The sequence below is a fragment of the Euleptes europaea genome, chromosome 8 (genome assembly GCF_029931775.1).
Source record: "Euleptes europaea isolate rEulEur1 chromosome 8, rEulEur1.hap1, whole genome shotgun sequence".
Lineage (NCBI taxonomy): Eukaryota > Metazoa > Chordata > Lepidosauria > Squamata > Sphaerodactylidae > Euleptes > Euleptes europaea.
The window spans coordinates 9,225,588-9,244,589 of NC_079319.1; the positions used below are offsets into that span (position 1 = coordinate 9,225,588).

General features: G+C 47.0%; 1 non-coding gene across 1 annotated transcript; it reads right to left on the reverse strand.

Annotated features, from left to right (window-relative positions):
- Positions 1-560: 560 nt before the first annotated feature.
- TRNAP-GGG (transfer RNA proline (anticodon GGG)) lies at positions 561-632 on the reverse strand. Its single transcript has one exon. It is a non-coding gene; the product is annotated as a tRNA-Pro (tRNA).
- Positions 633-19,002: the final 18,370 nt, after the last annotated feature.

A 19,002-nucleotide genomic window follows, 5' to 3' on the forward strand; every position in this document is an offset into this window, starting at 1 on the left:
ATAATGCACTTTCAATCTACTTCCAATGTACTTTGCAGATGGGTTTTACTGTGTTAATTGGCAAAATCCACTGGCAAATTATCGTTAAGGTGCATTGAAAGTGGACTGAAAGTGCATTATTCAGCATGTGTGAAAGCGCCCCATGCCACAAGTAGGATAGTGATCATTTCATGTGGTAGGAAGGAGTTGCAGAGATGAACTCCCACCTTAAAACTATCTTCAGATTGCGTCTTATTGCTTCTGCCCTATCATGACATATATTATATTTTTATTCCCAACCTTCTTCTTCCAAACTAGAGGTGGCACACATCACTCCAGCCACTGTTTAAAAACAAGTATCTGAGGCAGACTAAACTGAATGACCTGATGTCACCCAAAGAGAGCCAGCATGGTGTAGTGATTAACAGCGTTGTTTTGAACACATGGACACATGGAGCTGCCTTGTACTGAATCAGACCCTTGGTCCATCAAAGTCAGTGTTGTCTACTCAGACCGGCAGCGGCTCTCCAGGGTCTCGGGCAGAGGTCTTTCACATCACCTACTTGCCTAGTCCCCTTAACTGGAGATGCCAGGGATTGAACCTGGGACCTTCTGCATCCCAAGAAGAGGCTCTACCACTGAGCCACAGCCCCTCCCTTTGGAGCAACTGATTCTAATCTGGAGAAACGGGTTTGATTCCCCACTCCTCCACATGAGTGGCAGACTCTAATCTAGTGAACCAGGTTGGTTTTCCCACTCCTCTACATGAAGCCTGCTGGGTAACCTTGGGCTAGTCACAGTTCCCTCAGAACTCTCTCAGCCCCGCCTACCTCACAAGGTGTCTGTTGTGGGGAGAGGAAGGGAGAAAAGCGAGGCTACGCCTGCTAAAAAGCAGGTGCAGCTTCGCTCTTCTCTGCGCCGGTCTTCATGGGCAAAAGGGGACAGGAAGCTGCCTAATGGCAGCTCCTCCCCTCGGCCCACCCTGGGTACACCTTCCGGGATGCTGGAATGCCTCCCGGGACACAGGCATGGGCTTTTATGCCGGTGGGAAGCTGGCGGAAGTCCCCGTCGGCATCCTGGGAGATGGTGCCACCGCGGCAGCACCTAGCACCTGGCATCCAGGCCTTCACGCCAGCGTTCAGGCTACTAATGCCAGCCTAAGTAGCCCAGATGCCAGCACAGGGGGGAACGCTGGCACAGCGCCTTCCTGGCCTCCTAAGGGTTTTCACCCTGGAGGCTCAGGAATGCGCTGTCAGTCACTAGGGTTTCTCTCATAATGCTATTTTGTAGTCAGTCCAGTTAAAGAGTTCTCCGCTTATAGCTGCCTTTTGCTGTAGGGAGTCTCACGTATTCCATTATGATCAATACTTCAGCTAACAGCCTAAGGTATCGGGCGGAGGGGCGGGGAAGAGCCCTCACTGGAAGATCTGAGAATGTTGTCTGGAAACCAGAAGGCGATAATCCTGGGGATGAATGGATTTAGAGATTTCCTAAGTGATTTTAGTAAACAGAGTTCAGGCTTAAGCAGCTCTTATGACAACCTCCTCGACAAAAGAGAAGAGATTGACATTTTCCTGTTTGGCTGGGGGGGGGGGTGTGCCTCCATCTTCCTGTAGATATTATCGGCCGTTGTGATGGAGGCTGGAGGCAGATGCTTGGATTGCAGTTGCTTTTAAAAAAAACATTGTGCCCCCCCCCCCATAAGTGCAGAAAGCCAGGTGCCTAGCAGCTAGAGCAAGAACCTCCAGGGGGTGATTGGAGATCTCCTGGGATTACAACTGATCTACAGGCAACTGAGATCAGCTCACCTGGAGAAAATGGCTGCTTTGGAAGATTGTCTCTATGGCATTATAACCCAATGCAGTCCCTCCCCTCCTTAAGCCCCGCCCTCTGCAAGCTTCCCCCCCCCCCAAATCTCCAGGTATTTCCCAACCCGGAGCTGGCACCCCTACCAGAGGTTCTGCCTGCACCGAGCTCCAAACAAACTGGGACACCAAAAGAAAGCCTGTAAAGTAGGACAGGCTGAGGCAGAGTGACTGGCCCAAGGTCATCCAAGGAACTTCAGAGCGGTCTAGGGATTTGAACTCAGGTCTTGCAAGCCCTAGTCCAACATGGTTATCACTAGAAGAAGAAGAAGAAGAAGATTTGTATATGCCAACTTTCTCTGCCACTCAAGGAAGACTCAAACTGGCTTGCAGTCACCTTCCCTTCCCCTCCCCACAACAGACACCCTGGGAGGTAGGTGGGGCTGAGAGAGATCTAAGAGAGCTGTGACTAGCCCAAAGTCCCCAGCTGGCTTCATGGGGAGGAGTGGGGAAACAAATCCAGTTCACCAGATTAGCCTCCGCCGCTCATGTGGAGGAGTGGGGAATCAAACCCGGTTCTCCAGATCAGAGTCGGTTGTTCCAAACCACGGCTCTTAACCACTACACAACACTGGTCAGACAGAAAGGGGTGAAAGAAGCTTTGTTTTCCGTCGCCGCACCTCCCAGTAGGAGTGAAACCTGTACCTTTTTTTATTTCGATCGCACTTTTTATTCCTGTCTGTCGGAGAGTCAGGAGGAGAGACGCCAAACCAACCGTAACCAGGCAAAACCGAACCTGGCAAACCCCATTTCCAATGCCTCTTTACAAAATAAACAGTGTTAGTTCCACCGATGTCCCCGCAGCAAGACTTATTTTTGTCATTAAAAGGATCCATCCAACATTTCTTTCCCGGCCTCTTTCTCGAGAAGCGGCAGGTCTTCAAATTGAAACGTTAGCAACGAGTCTCTGAGGACGCCAGCGGACCGCTCTGGGCTACGACATAACCACCTCCTGTTTTGGCAACCCAATAAAAATTAAGAATCGCAGATAAGCATTTCATTTCGCTTTAATGGAGGCAGTTATCGTCGACGGATGTGGTGGCCTGCAAAATAGAAACCGAGGTTGGGGGAGCGGGGAGGGGAGGGGGGGAAGGGAAATCAATTCTGCTGTCACAGAATAAGAAAAAGTGAATAATTACACCTTTCCCAATTATGCATTAGCCACGTGGCGGCCTGTAGAATTAGTATTTTATGAGCAAAGCAAATGGCGATCAGATATTTATGGTGGGAAAATTTATCGGCGCTCGAATAAACACTTTAATAGCCACCCGGTCCAGATAAGGGATGGCAATCTAAGCAGACAAAAATATGATGAGGAGCCTGGCCCATTTTATGCGAGGCAATGAAAATGCTGGATAGCCCTTCGTTGTAGTCATGTCATCTTCTGTACACGCAGAGCAAAATCAATCGAGGTGTAGCCAGTGGCATGGAGCGGAAACGTTTTATCGGCAATAGGTTGAAAAAGCAGTTGCCCGCTGCCTGCTAATCGCTCTCGGGGCCTAACTACATGCTACATTTTCCTCAGGGATGTCTCTGGAGGGAAGCATGAATCTAGGGTTGCCAGCCTCCAGGTAGTAGCTGGAGATCTCCTGCTATTACAACTGATCTCCAGCTGATAGAAATCAGTTCACTTGAAGAAAATGGCTGCCATCGCAACTGGACTCTATGGCATTGAAGTCAGGCTCCTCAGGCTCTGCCCCCAAAATCTCCAGGTATTTCCCAACCCAGAGCTGGCAACCCTATCTCTCACTCATCATGTGTTCTTCTTCCAAAAGAGGAACACATCTGAACATCTGAAGATGCCTTGTGCTAAGTTAGACCACTGGTTAGCGTTGCCAGCTCCGGGTTGGGAATTACCTGGAGATTTTGGGGGTGGAGCCTGAGGAAGGCAGCGTTTGGGAAGGGGAGGGACTTCGATGGAATATAGTGCCATAGAATCCACTATCCAAAATGGCCATTTTCTCTTTCTTATCCAGTGCATCAGTGGTACATTTTGTATATATATATATATGTGTGTGTGTTCCAGGTACCACTCCCCTTTTTGTATTGTATACCACCTGGAGGTTGGCAACCCTACCACTATTCTATCAAAGTCAGCATTGTCTACTCTGAGTGGTAGCTAGCAGCTCACTGTGGTCTCAGGTGGAATTAGGGTTCCCAACTGCCCGGTTATGGCAGGCAATCTACCGCTCTTTGTTGTCATTGCCCGCTGTCTCTCAGCTGGTTGGTGGGCGGAAGTAAGCAGGGAAGAGAGGGGGGGTTACCGGCATCATCTACATGATGATATCACTTACTGTATAAGCGTAAGTGCTGGTGTAAGGCTTTTCCTGCCCCTTCCTTTTCCTCAGTCTCCAGGCACACACTCCAGTTTCGCACACACACCCTCTGCCGCTCAGCTGTTTGGCGAAGGTGCGGGCGTTCCCTTTCATTCTGCCACATCTCCGTGGCTTCCCTGGTCGCCCCAGCGGTGCGAGCCTTCCCTGCCTTTCCTCCGGGGAAAGCTTTGGAAGCAGGGACGTCAGGCAGAGCGGCAGAGAAGGTTCGTACTGCTGGGGTGGCCAGGGAAGCTGCGGAGATGAGGCAGAACTAAAAAGATAGCCTGCACTGCTGCCAAACAGCTGAGCGGCGGTGGGGGGGGGAGCGTCTCTGCCGCTCTGCCCGACTGCTTGGGAAACCAGGGATGTCGGGCAGAGTGGCAGAGACACTCCCCCCCCATTGCTCAGCTGTTTGCCCCTGGTCCCTGGGACATTGTGCGGGCTGGGCGCGAGGTCATCTCTAAGGGACAGAAAACTCATGCATAATAACCCCAACAAAAAACCGAATCGGACCAGCAGGGAAAGTAAGTCAAAGTGCCCATGCCTAAAAGACCTTCATCTGCTATGAAAAAAGCTGTTTTGGTTTATTTCTCATTTTTCTTTTCTCTGACCAGGAGTTACATCAGCATGAGTTCCACTCCTCCTCCTACTCTGCCGTTTTATAATCTGGCCTTTGATACCGACAACAAGGGCATCTTTTTTTTTTTAAGCGAATGTGTTTCTCTCCTCTTATGAGGGCTTACAGCTTTAAAATGCAGATTGGCAAAATTAGAACAAGCTGATTTAATTAGCCCCTGAAAGCGTGAAGATACGGTGGCCCAAAAGTGACCGGGATCAAAACCGAAAGAGGTTTTTCCGTCTGGAAAAGAAGGAGGCAGACTTAAAAGCGGACTGGTTTGCTTCAGATCAGGAAAGATTGCTCTGGAAAGATTGGTGTTCTCAGTGGAGGCTGAGGGCTGAGTTGTCTATGTTCTGAGAGCTGGCAAAAGTCCTTCCCGCAGCTTGACGCCCACATAACTCTGTGTGGCTTTTAAATGTTGCATAGGTCCTTGTCCTGGGTCTGGAGTATGTTTCAAAACCAATCTTCCCTGCAGACTACAAAATGAAAGCGAAACCATTACTGAACAATGTATGCAGTTGAATGCAGGGATGCCAGGCTGGGAAATACCTGGAGATTTTCTGTGTGGAGCCTGAAGAAGATGGACTTTGGGGAGGGGCTTCAATGGGGTATAATGCCATAGAGTCCAAGTTCCAAAACGGCTGTTTTCTCAGGTGAACTGATCTCTGTTGCCTGAAGATCAGTTGTAATAGTGGGAAATCTCCAGCCACTACCTGAAAATTGCCAACCCTATGCAAGAGGTACCATCAGTGCTGCCATTTTCTCCAGGGGAACTGATCTCTGGAGATCAGTTGTAATTTTGGGAGAACTCCAGGCTCTGCTGGAGATTGGCAACCCTTGGTCACCTGCATTTAGAAAACCATGTGGGACAGGGGATTTCATATGGAGAGGACTCAGATGAGATTGAGTGAAAAAGTTGGTTGTATCCTACCCAGTGCCTATGTTTTGTATTTAAGCAGTGGTTTTTTCCCCCCCAGGGAAACCGATCTCTGTTGTCTGGAGATCAGTTGTAATTCAGGAAGAACTCCAGGCACCTCTTGGAGGTTGGCAACCCTGCAGCTGGCACTTAATGCAACATAATACACACAACGTGGCTTTCTGCTACATATATATACATATATAAGGTTGGCGACCCTAGCTATTACAGTTGGTCTCCAGGCAACCAAGAACACTTCCCCTAGAGAAAATGGCAGCTCTGGAGGGTGGACTCTATGGCATTATGCCTGGATGAGGTTCCTCCCCTCCCCAATCCCTGCCTTCCTCAGGCTCCACCCCCAAAATCTCCAGGTATTTCCCAACCCAGAGCTGGCAACATTACACATATAGGGGGAAAAACAGTCTCTCCATTTGCTGTGGTCTGGCCGTATTCTCATTTAATCAAGAGACCGTGTTGCGCTTTTCTTAATTAGTGCTTTAGCTTAATACAAAAATTGTCAAAGTTCACTTAACTTCAATTAATTGTTTCTCCTGAACTTAATCGCTTCAACTGAGTATTGATTAATCTTTTTTTTTTTTTTTAATTATGGCAGGCTGGGTGATACTTTCAGTGCCAGAGTATGGTTTTCTGGCAATATTTTTGGAACGCCAGGAACAATTATGTCTTGCTATTTTTAGGGTGACTTTTACCATTTATCCCTCATCCCTTCTGTTTGAATTTTTAGTGCCCAAAATGTATTGTAGCCGTTGTTTGTATTTTTAAAACTGTATTTTTAACGTGGGGAAAAGACAACAGCAATGTTGTTTGTCTCTCTTTATGGGCCGTCCTATCAAACTACATATATATTCCCCCCAATTCCAACCATGTAAGATTCAATTGGAGGTGCCAGAGGCTGAACCTATGACTTTCTGCATACTAAAGAGCCGGCGTGTTGTAGTGGTTAAGAGAGGTGGATTGGCACGGTGGACTCTGAGCTGGAGAACCAAGTTTGATTCCCCACTCTTCCACATGAGCAGCGGAGGCTAATCTGGTGAACTAGATTAGTTTCCCCACTCCTACATATGAAGCCAGCTGGGTGTCCTTGGGCAAGTCATGCTCTCTCAGCCCCACCTACCTCACAGGGTGTCTGTTGTGGGGAGGGGAGGGGAAGGGAGGGTGATTGTAAGCCAGTTTGATCCTTCCTTAAGTGGTAGAGAAAGTTGGCATATAAAAACCAACTCTTTTTCTTCTTCTTCTTCTACTACTACTACTACTACTAAACTGGTGGTCTTCACTGAGCCAGGCCCCTCCCACTTCGGTTTGCCACCCTCCAGGTGGCACCTGAAGATGTCCCACTGTTACAGTTGATCTCCAGACAACCAAGGTCAACTCCCCTGGAGAAAATGGCTGCTTTGCAGAGTGGACTCTATGGTATTATTACCTGCTGAGGTCCTTCCCCTCCTCAAACCCCACCCTCCTCAGGCTCCACCCCCAATATCTCCAAGTATTTCCCTACCCAGAGCTGGCAATCTTCCTCCCACTTGATGAGCAAACCTTTTTGGGGGGTTGTGACCATCTCTGGGTTTATTATACTGAGTCAGACAATTGGTGTATCTAGCCCAGTATAATGCCATAGGGGTAGCCATGTTATTCTGTTGCTAGGGTTGCCAATAACTGAAGAAAAAATATCCCATTAATTGAACCACCTCTGGATGTATCTTGCCTTGAAAATAGGGTTGCCAACTTCCTGGTACAAGGTGGAGATCTCCTGCTATTACAACTGATCTCCAGCTGATAAAGATCAGTTCGCCTGGAGAAAATGGCCACTTTGGCAATTGGATTCTATGGCAGTGAAGTCCCTCCCCTCCCCAAACCCCGCCCTCCTCATGCTTCACCCCAAATACCTCCCTCCAGTAGAGAAGAGGGACCTGGCAACCCTACTTGAAAATCCATGGTCCAGGGATCACCCTTAAGTGACTTGATAGCACACAGTAATTATTGCTACATGGAATTGACTGCAAAAACATTTTAGCATGGAAGTAAATAGCATCATCTGGGAAATAACACATATTTATGTATTTATTTAAAACGAGAGACTCAGCCTTCCTACCAGTCTCTTAGCTCGCTGCGCTCATGCATTTTGTGATGTGTTATATCTGCCACAGACAACCATCACTCAATCATGGCAGAGGGATCTGCTAGACCAGGGTTGCCGAACTCAGTTGTTACGAGGGCCGGATATGACATAAATGTGACTTGGTCGGGCTGGGCCACACCTCCCCAGCCCAGATCGAAGGTGGGTGGTGGTGGCTTTCTTGGCTGGCTCGAGGGCTGGATAAGAGCTCTCAAGGGGCTGGATCCCGTGTATCGACCTGAATCAAAAGGAAAGGGAGTCGGGAAACAACAGACATCTGACAACTGCTTCAAACAAGACCCTTGTTGTTGTTGTAATCAGGTATACTATCTGCTGTAAAATACTTGCAACATGTACCACGTTTGAAGTTTCCATAGAGAAATGATCTGAAATGGAATGGGGTGTTTTCATGAGCGTTTTCTCCCATGCAAGAAAAAAGTCCCCCTTTTGGAGGCTGGGAGGAGGAGATGGAGCCGAATTGTTTTCTGTTGCCCCAGAAGGACAGACCAGAACCAGTTGAGTCGGAATTCAGTCAAAAGAGTTTTCAGCTTTATATGGCATAAAATAATTTTTAAAAAAGAGTTTTCAGCTAAACATTAGGAAGAACTTCTTGAGAGTTAGAGGGGTTTCCTGGATGTGCCCCCCTCCCTTTTAGTAAATATACACACAAAAGCTGCACTTGCCTTCCTTCTCCCTGGTTCAGATGTTTTCCTTTTGAAAGGCTGGTTGGAAAATACTGCAATATAAATTCCGATTCTTGCATTTCAGCAAAATAATTGCCTCCTGTGGATGTCAGAGATTACTGATAATCAAATTAGTGATGCCATCAGAGCAGTTTCACAGTTTGGTTCTTTGCTCCCCTCCCCTTTCTTTCTCTCCATCTCCCCTGCTCCTAATTGATTTTCATTTTGAAGTCTGCTTTTTGGACCACAGGTGCACCTGGCAGGGAGAAGAAGAGAAGAATGTTGGTTTATTGGGCAAGCTGTTGTTAAGACCTTCACATGATAATAAGCTAAAGGAAGTAACACATAGCTCTGCATCTTGAGGTAGGTTGCTTTCTTATTTACAACTTAGCCCCTAGATAATCTAAGCTTGAGGATGGGGCTAAAGCAGCAACAAGATGCCACTAATTCATTGGCTATTTACCAAGGCAAGTGTGAGTGTGAAGTGCCGTCAAGTCGCTTCCGACTCATGGCGACCCTAGAATCATAAGAGTTGGAAGGTACCACCAGGTTCATCATGTCCAATCCCCTGCACAATGCAGGAAATTCACAACTACCTCCCCCCCACACACACACACAGTGACCAGAAGATGGGCAAGATGCCCTCCATTTCATCATTTGCCTAAGGTCACAGAATCAACATTGCTGACAGATGGCCATCTAACCTCTTCTTAAAAACCTCCAGGGAAGGAGAGCTTACCACCTCCTGAGGAAGCCTGTTCCACTGAGGAACCGCTCTAACTGTTAGAAAATTCTTCCTAATGTCTAGACAGAAACTCTTTTGATTTAATTTCAACCCACTGGTTCTGGTCCGGCCTTCTTGGGCAAAAGAAAACAACTCAGCACCATCCTCTATATGACAGCCCCTCAAATACTTGAACATTGTTATCATATCCCCTCTCAGTCTTCTCCTCTTCAGGCTAAACATACCCAGCTCCTTCAGCCTTTCCTCATAGGACTTGGTCTCCAGACCCCTCACCATCTTTGTTGCCCTCCTCTGGACACGTTCCAGCTTGTCTACATCCTTCTTAAATTGTGGTGCCCAAAATTGAACACAGTACTCTAGGTGAGGTCTAACCAGAGCAGAATAAAGCGATACCATCACTTCGCGTGATCTGGACACTATACTTCTGTTGATGCAGCCCAAGACCACATTTGCCTTTTTAGCTACCACATGACACTGCTGACTCATGTTCAGTGTTCAGTTTACTAAGATCTATGAATCAATGTCTTCCAAAATGTCCTATCTTTGACAGCCTTGCTCAGATCTTGCAAATTGAAGGCTGTGGCTTCCTTTATTGTGTCAATCCATCTCTTGTTGGGTCTTCCTCTTTTCCTGTTACCCTCAACTTTTCCTAGCATGATGGTCTTTTCCAGTGACTTTTGTCTTCTTATAATGTGACCAAAATACAATAGCATACCAAGGCTATTTACTGGCTGAAGAAGAGTTGGGTTTTATATGCTGACTTTCTCTACCACTTAAGGAAGACTCAAACTGGCTTACAATCCCCTTCCCCTCCCCACAACAGACACCTGTGAGGTAGTTGGGGCTGAGAGAGCTCTAAGCGAGTTGTGACTAGCCCAAGGTCACCCAGCTGGCTTCATGTAAAGCAGTGGGGAAACCAACCCAGCTCACCAGATTAGAGGGAGGAATCAAACCCAGTTCTCCAGATTAGAGTCCACCTCTCCTAACCACCACTCTTAACCACTACACCATGATGGCTGGAGTATTGGGGGTATGTAACATCAGCTTCATCCCTACGTCACTTTCAGGAACTACTTGGAAATTATGTAGGGTAACTCTAGGAATAACCAAAAGCTCTATGGTAAAACCATAGAGTTTCCCCTGATTCCCTGGTTCTTTCTGACACTTCCAGGTTTTTTTCCAGGAGTGACGTAGCCAATGTCACACTTTTATAGAAATGATTATTTTCCCCCCACTGCCGCTTGGAATGGCAGTGGGCAAAGGAACCTGGGGTGAGGAGAACCTTCACCCCAACCAGGGGACTGGTAAGCGTACCAAGGTACAACCTGCTTTTGTAGCAAGGAGGACTATCATGCAAAGCTATCCTGCACAGTGCTGTGCTTGAGGCAAACTTTGACAAGAAGCATTGAAGGAATCTAATCAAGGGAAGTTTGTCTGGTGATCGTGTGTGTGTCAAAGTTCTCATTTAGTTTCCGCAGGACACCCACAGCCAGATTGTTTAGGTTGACCTTGGGAGTGTGATCCACACATTTTGGGGTGTTTTATCAGTGGAATGGTGTAAGGTACATATTTTACTAGTTTAATATTTTAATGATAATATTTTAGATTTGTTAGAACAGAAGAACAAAAGAAAACCCATGCTGGATCAGACCAAGGTCCATCAAGTTCAGCAGTCTGTTCACACAGTGGCCAACCAGGTACCTCTAGGAAGCCCACAAAGAGGACGACTGCAGAAGCATTATCATGCCTGTGTTCCACAGCACCTATTGTAATAGGCATGATCCTCTGATCCTGGAGAGAACATGTATGCATCATGACTAGTATTCATTTTGACCATGAATACCCTTCTCCTCCGTAAACATGTCCACTCCCCTCTTCAAGCCTTCCAAGTTGGCAGCCATCACCACATCCTGGGGCAGAGAGTTCCACAATTTAACTATGTGTCGTATGAAGAAATACTTCCTTTTATCTGTTTTGAATCTTTCAACCTCCAGCTTCAGCAGATGACCCCGCATTTTAGTATTATGGGAGAGGGAGAAAACTTCTCCCTGTCCACTTTCTCCACACCGTAATTGTATAGACCTCTATCATGTCTCCCCTTAACCGCCTTCTTTCCTAGCTAAACAGCCCTAAGCATTAGCAGCTTTTATGTTGTTTTTAACTCATTTTATATGATTTTAATACTGTAAGTCGCCGCGAGACTCTTTGGGTGAGCAGTGACTCAAAAAAAATCTAATAAATAAACAAACGAAAGGTTCTCACCATTCCCAGTTGTTATCTGTATTTTTTCCCAAAGGACATATTCCCACATCCTTCCTAGCACGTCATTGTCCCCTAAATGTGAACACATGACGCTGCTACTGAATCTAACCATGGTTCCATCAAGGTCAGGTTTACTCTGACTGGCAACAGCTCTCCAGGGTCCTGGACGTAGGTCTTCCGCATCACCTCCTACCTGATCTGGAGATGCCGGGGACTGAACTTGGCACCCTCTGAACACAAAGCAGAAGCTTTACCACTGAGCCACAGCCACTCTCTAAACATTACCTCTCGTTGAAATATTGTTAATGTGAGTTTAAGGGTTGTCCTTCTTTGTTGTTCACATTCCTCTTCTGGGGCTCTAGAAGTGAAATTTCTGAGCGGGGAGAGGCGGACACATCTCAACTGTATGTGTAAATATAAGCGTATGAACACTAAGACACCACACCAAGCACAGATTGCCACTCTACAGACTGCAGCTGCTGAGATATATTTTTGAACTGTTGAGAACATATTGTGGGTCAATTATGCTTTTTTTCAAGTATGTCTTTAATTTGCTTTTCAGTCACTGGAGGACATGCGACGGCAGAGTCAACAAATGCAGGAAGCAAAGAAGAACCTTCACCAGCCTGCTGCAGTGGAGGTGTGCAGGCAGGGCAAGCCTGTCCCGTGGGTATGTGAAATGCTGGCCATATTTTAGCACAGGGCTGCATAGGGTTGCCAGATGCCAGGTAATGGTGGGCAATAGCCTGCCAATTAGTAGGGCTGTCTGCTGCTCCTCAGTTGGCTGGCAGGCAGAAACAAGCCAGCTGAAGGGGGGGTGATCCGCGCACCGTGGCATGTGGTGCAATAACGTCATTTTGCAGGTTATACTGGAAGCAATGGGAATGCTCTAGCACATTTCTCAAAAAATTTTATGGAAACCATAGAGTTTTGGGGAAAATGTGCTAGAGTGTCCCTGTCACTTTCAGGTTTCCATAGAGTTTTTTGAGGAATGTGCTAGAGCGTCCCCATCCCTTCTGGTGTGAACCCGAAAGTTATTGCACTCCATGTGCTGCACATGCGAGGATGGCCTTGCAGCCCTACCACAACAGAACTCCCACCGGCAGCTAGGGTTGCCAACCTCCAAATAACAGCAGATCTCCTGCTATTACAACTGATCTCCAGCCGATAGAGATCAGTTCATCTGGAGAAAATGGCTGCTTTGGCAATTGGACTTTATGGCATTGAAGTCCCTCCCCAAACCCCACCCTCCTCAGGCTTTGCCCCCAAAACTTCCCGCTGATGGTGAAGAGGAACCTGGCAACCCTACCAGTGGCAAAGGGGGAACCTGGCAACCCTAGGGTTGCAAGATTTGTGACCCACCAATTTCAGCCAAAGAGAAAGGTGGGATATAATTATTTAAAGAAGTAAATGAATAAATTAATAAGCTTTCTTCAGTGCAGTGCCAGGATAGGGTAGGATCCACCCCAGTACAGTGGGTCATGTTGTGCAGAACCTTTTTTAAAAAACCATACATACTGGGTTTCCTTTAGGGACCAGAAATCACACAACTTGAATTTTGAAAGAAATAGAAAAAAAAGAAGAAGAGTTGGTTTTTATACCTCGCTTTTCTCTACCAAAAGGAGTCTCAAAGTAGCTTATAATCACCTTCCCTTCCCCCCCACCCTGGCCACAACAGGCACCTTGTGAGGTAGGTGAGGCTGAGAGAGTTCTGAGAGAGCTGTGACTAGCCCATCTGGCTTCATGTGTAGGAGTGAGTAATGAAACCCGGTTCTCCCGATTAGAGTCATTTGGTCTTAACCATTACACCACGTTCCACCACTGAGCCACAGCTCCTCCCATACACCATGTACCTTTATTTGACTGTTAATTATACCGTCATAATATCACATCAGTGCAGGCAACGAAGGAGCGCTGTGTATTTTCGACAACTCTCACCATATTATTAGCATCCAAGCTCAGCAACAGAGGCGAATTTAAGAAAGATGTAGACAAGTTGGAACGTGTCCAGAGGAGGGCAACAAAGATGGGGAGGGGTCTGGAGACCAAGTCCTATGAGAAAAGGTTGAAGGAGCTGGGTATGTTTAGTTTGAAGAGAAGAATGAGAGGGGATATGATGACCATCTTCAAGTACATGAAGGGCTGTCATATAGAGGAGGGTGCCGAGTTGTTTTCTGTTGCCCCAGAAGGTCGGACCAGAACCAACGGGTTGAAATTAAATCAAAAGAGTTTCCGTCTAGACAAGAACGTCTAGGAAGAACGTTCTAACAGTTAGAGCGGTTCCTCAGTGGAACAGGCTTCGTCGGGAGGTGGTGAGCTCTCCTTCCCTGGAGGATTTTAAGCAGAGGCTAGAGGGCCATCTGACAGCAATGCTGAGTCTATGACCTTAGGCAGATGATGAGAGGGAGGGCATCTTGGCCACCTTCTGGGCATGCAGTAGGGTCTCTGGAGGTTTTTCAGAAGAGGTTAGATGGCCATCTGTCAGCAATTCTGATTCTACGACCTTAGGCAGTTCATGAGAGGGAGGGCATCTTGGCCATCTTCTGGACATGGAGTAGGGGTCACTGGGGGTATGGGGGGGGAGGTAGTTGTAAATTTCCTGCATTGTGCAGGGAGTAGGACTAGATGACCCTCGTGGTCCCTTCCAACTCTATGCTTCTATGAAGCGTTTTGCCAGAAGTAGGGCTGTCAATTCGGTTCGGCCCGAACTGAAAATCAGCCGAATTTCCCCTGATTCGGTGGTTTTTAGTTTGGGAGGAACCGAACTCAAAACTGGCAGGCAACTGGGGGGGCCGAATTCAGCGAGTTCGGGAGTTCGCGAATAAATTCGGCCAATTTGGGGCCGTCAGTAAGCAGCATAACCTTCAGTAAGCAGCATTCTCCTCTCCCGGCCAATCGGTGGCCAAGCTGGGTCTTCTTCTGGCCAATCAGTCAGGATTGAGTACTGGAGGAATCAGCTGATGTGCGGCCCGGCCAGGGAGAGAGAGAGAGAGAGCGAAATCCTCGTGTGTGTGTGTGGGGGTGCTTGTGCACATTCGCTCCTTTCTGTGGCTGCAGGGGGCGTATTTTTTGGGGTACAGATACAAAACTTTCACTGGAGTTTCAGACCAGTGTTCTTAAGATACCCCCCAAGTTTTGTAAACATTGGGTCAGGGGGTCCCAAGATATGGGCTCCCCCCTTTTTCTTTCCATGGCTGCAGGGGGCGCATTTTTTGGGGTACAGATCCCAAACTTTGAGCGGAGTTTCAGACCAGTGTTCTTAAGATACCCCCCAAGTTTTGTAAACATTGGGTCAGGGGGTCTCGAGATATGGGCTCTCCCCCTTTTCCCTCCCCCCTTTTTCCATTTATGTGGCTGCAGGGGGCGCTTTTTTGGGGATATAGCCCCCAAACGTTTAGCATAGCTTCAGTCAATTATTCTTAAGATACTACCCAAGTTTTGTAAAGATAGGTTCAGTGGGGGCAGAAATATCGCCTCCCCCCTTTTCTCTTTCCATGGCTGCAGGGGGCGCATTTTTGGGGGTGCAGATCCCAAACTTTGAGCGGAGTTTCAGACCAGTGTTCTTAAGATACCCCCCAAGTTTTGTGAACATTGGTTCAGGGGGTCCCGAGATATGGGCTTTCCCCTTTCCCCTTTCCCCTTTTCCCTATTGGGATGAATGGATCAGCCGATCCTGTGCATCTCCAGAGCAAAACGTTCCATGCCTAATTGGAATCATCTTGGATTACAAGTCCTCTTCAACCCCTCTTGATGGAACAGAAGACAGCCACAGTAAGACCCCTTTGGGGGCTTTAATCTATAATTTTTCTCCTGTGTATGTGTGTGTGTGGGGGGAAAGCAGAGTCTGTGTGTGTGGGGGGAGGGAGCAGTTTCTGTGGGTGGGGGGGAAGCCAAAGGGGGCTTTCGTCGGTTCTGCCTGGGGTGTGTGTTCCCCCTCGAGTCTCTCGCTCCTTGGTTTGAGGGGGGAGGTTTCAGTTGTGTGTTGCAAAGGTGTTGTTTAACAAGGTTGTGTTGTTTTGCAGTTGGTTTGCAGTTGGTTTGCAAACGTCTCAGCTGTTGTCGGGGCTGGGAGCTTTGTGCGTGGGCGGCAAGCTCTGCTGAGAGATGCACATTAAGGGTGGGGGGGACCCCTTTCAGGGCCCATATCTCAGCCCCCCCTGACCCAATCTTTACAAAACTTGGGGAGTCTTTCAATAAACGTCCTTTGAAGCTCTGCCGAAAGTTTGGGACCTCTAACCCCAAAAATGCCCCCCCCAGAGCCGCGGAAAGGCGCGATTGTGTTTTTAATGGCTTTATTCGGCCGAATTTTTTCCCGAACTTTGAATTCCCGCCGAATTGAACGGATCCGAAGTGGGGGAGTTCGGACTTCGGCACGTACCGAACCCACAAGGGCCAAATTCGGCCGAATCCGAACTGTACCGAATTTTTTTTTGACAGCCCTAGCCAGAAGTCCATAATTTGAGATTGATGTTCTGGGGACGCTTGCTTTACCCACGATGACTGGGCCCACGTGTTGCTGTATATTGTGGTCATGTAATCAAATCCTAACCAGACAGAGAATGACTACCAACAGTGCAGTGGCCTGTGCTATGTGGATCCAATCTCCAAGTAGTATTTGGAGGACCTCACTGGATTCCGGAGCCTCAGATTTGTCCGAGGTGTAGGGTCAGGTCATAAGTTTTTTATTGGTCCCACAACCCCAGGTGAATTTGGAAGTGACGCAAAGATGTGAAGAGAGAGATGACCCTGAAGTGGTCATTTTTCTTGTTGAAATGGCATCTTCAGAAAAGGTGGTAGAAACAGAGAGATTATCTTTTTAGCACTTTTTTTAAAAAAACACACAACCATAATGACAATTCAGATTGTTATCCCAATTGCTTATTGCATTGTGGCCCTCAAAGGATGTTGAAGAGCGAAAGGGGAGAAAAAAGTGTTATAAAAATAAATCACTTTTTTCAAAGAACACAATTAAGAAAATGAGCTAGAACCTGAAAAAAAGCCCTTCTTTTTTCATTAAGGAAAATCTCATCACTTTGTTTTGCTTTGAATGTCTAAAACATCCAAAAGATAATTTTATGGTGGATTATGCAGAGTCTGGATTAATATACATGACGGATTGAAACCATTCCTCCTTTTTATATATTTTTTTCTGAACTTGAAAGCTGTAGCCTTAAACTTAAAAATCCTGATCAACAGTTTCAAAGGAATGTGAAGATGAGAAAAGATGTCAAAGGAACAAGCGGTTGCAAGCTGCCCCCAGAATTCAGAAGACATAAAGCCAAGAGAAGTTTTTAACCTGTTGATTGGTTTTAAATTGCTTTGAAAAAAGATTTCTTCCTTCCTTCCAAACTACTGATTTTTTTTGTGAGGGGGGGGATACAATGGTGATACAAGAGTCAATGCCTTCTTCTCTCCTATATATACATAGGGTTGCAAGCTCTGGGTTGGGAAATACCTGGAGATTTGGGGGGCAGAGCCTGAGGAGGGTGGGGTTTGGAGAGGGGAGGGACTTCAATGCCATAGAGTCCAATTGCCCAAGCGGCCATTTTCTCCAGGTGAACTGATCTCTATCAGCTGGAGATCAGTTGTAATAGCAGGAGATCTCCAGATACAAGAAGAAGAAGAAGAGTTGGTTTTTATATGCCTATTTTTTCTACCACTTAAGGAAGAATCAAACCAGCTTACAATCACCTTTCCTTCCCCTCCCCACAACAGATACCCTGTGAGGTAGGTGGGGCTGAGAGAGCTCTAAGACAGCTGTGATTAGCCCAAGGTCACCCAGCTGGCTTCATGTGTAGGAGTGGGGAAACCAACCTGGTTCTCCAGATTAATGTCTGCCACTCCTAACCACTTCTCATAACCACTACAAAACTACACGTGGAGGTTGGTAGCACTATATACATACCAATTCATAGCTGTTATTTCTCACAAGATCTGTTGAAAAAGAAACCCTTCCGATTTTTCAGAATGGAATGCCCCACCACTTCTCTAGAGTCAGAGTAGGGTAGTGGTTATAGTGTTTGACTAGGATATGGGAAACTTTGGTTCAAATCCCCACTCTGCCATTGAAAAGGGCTGCCAGCTCTGGTTGGGAAAATACCTGGAAAATAGGGGGTGAAGCCTGAGGAGGGTGTTGTTTGAAAAGGAAAAAGATTCCTCCACATGAAGCCAGCTGGGTGACCTTGGGCTAGTCACAGCTCTCTTAGAGCTCTCTCAGCCCCACCTACCTCACAGGGTGTCTGTTGTGGGGAGGGGAAGGGAAGGTGATTGTAAGCTGGTTTGATTCTCCCTTAAGTGGTAGAGAAAGTCAGCATATAAAACCCAGCTCTTCTTATTCTTCATCTTCAATTTCCTATCAAAATGGAATGGAAGCTTCCCAATTCCACACACAGGAGGGGCTGTGGCACAGTGGTGGAACCTCTGCTTGGCATGCAGAAGGTCCCAGGTTTAGTCCCTGTCATCTCCAGTTAAAAAGGACTGGGTTGGAGGTGTTGTGAAAGATCTCTGTCTGAGACCCTGGAGAGTTGCTGCCAGTCTGGGTAGACAATACTGACCTTGATGGACCAATGGTCTGCTTCGGTATAAGGCAGCTTCATGTGTATCTGTTCTAAGCCTCTCCCCCACCTCAACCATAGCATTTCCCCCCATTTCCTCTTGTAAATGTCATGCTTTAATCAATCATTTCCAGAACTCATTTCCTCAATGCAATCTCATCATTTGCTCTTTTTAAAAAAAAGAAAAAGAAAATGGTAGCGACATTTCATTGTTGTGCATTAGTGGCTCTGAACACAAAAACAAAAGAAAAATGACAAACTCAGAACTCTTCTTCTCCCTCTCCCTCCCTCCCAACTGTAATCAGCCTTTTGATTAAACATTTCTTGATATCATTTTCTCTTTTCGATAACAGCCCTACAAGGACAATGGAGGAAGGGGATGCACTGCTGGACATTTGGAAATGGGATCACAACCATTCTTGTTTTGACAGTGCAGGACATTACTGGTCGCATCACTAACACTTCCTGCCAGGTACATCACTAATGTTTTCAGAGACCATAACAGGCATGGTACTGATACAAGCCCCAGAAAATCACCACAAACTAGCTTTGTAGAAAGATGGGAGGAGGAGGAGGAGGAGAAGAAGAAGATTTGGTTTTTATACCCCACTTTTCTCTACCATTAACGAGTCTCAAAGTGGCTTACAATCACCTTCCCTTCCCCTCCCCACCACAGACATCTTGTGAGGAAGGTGGGGCTGATAGAGTTATGAGAGAACTGTGACTGGCCCAAGGTCACCCAGCAGGTTCATGTGGAGGAGTGAGGAAACCAACTCGGTTCACCAGATAAGGTTTCTTTGGGCACAGATCATATTGGCCCTGACCTGGATGGCCCATGCTAGCCAAATCTCATCAAATCTTGGAAGCTAAACAAGGTCGACCCTGGTTAGTACTTGGATAGATCGACTTGGATAGATCGACCCTGGTTCA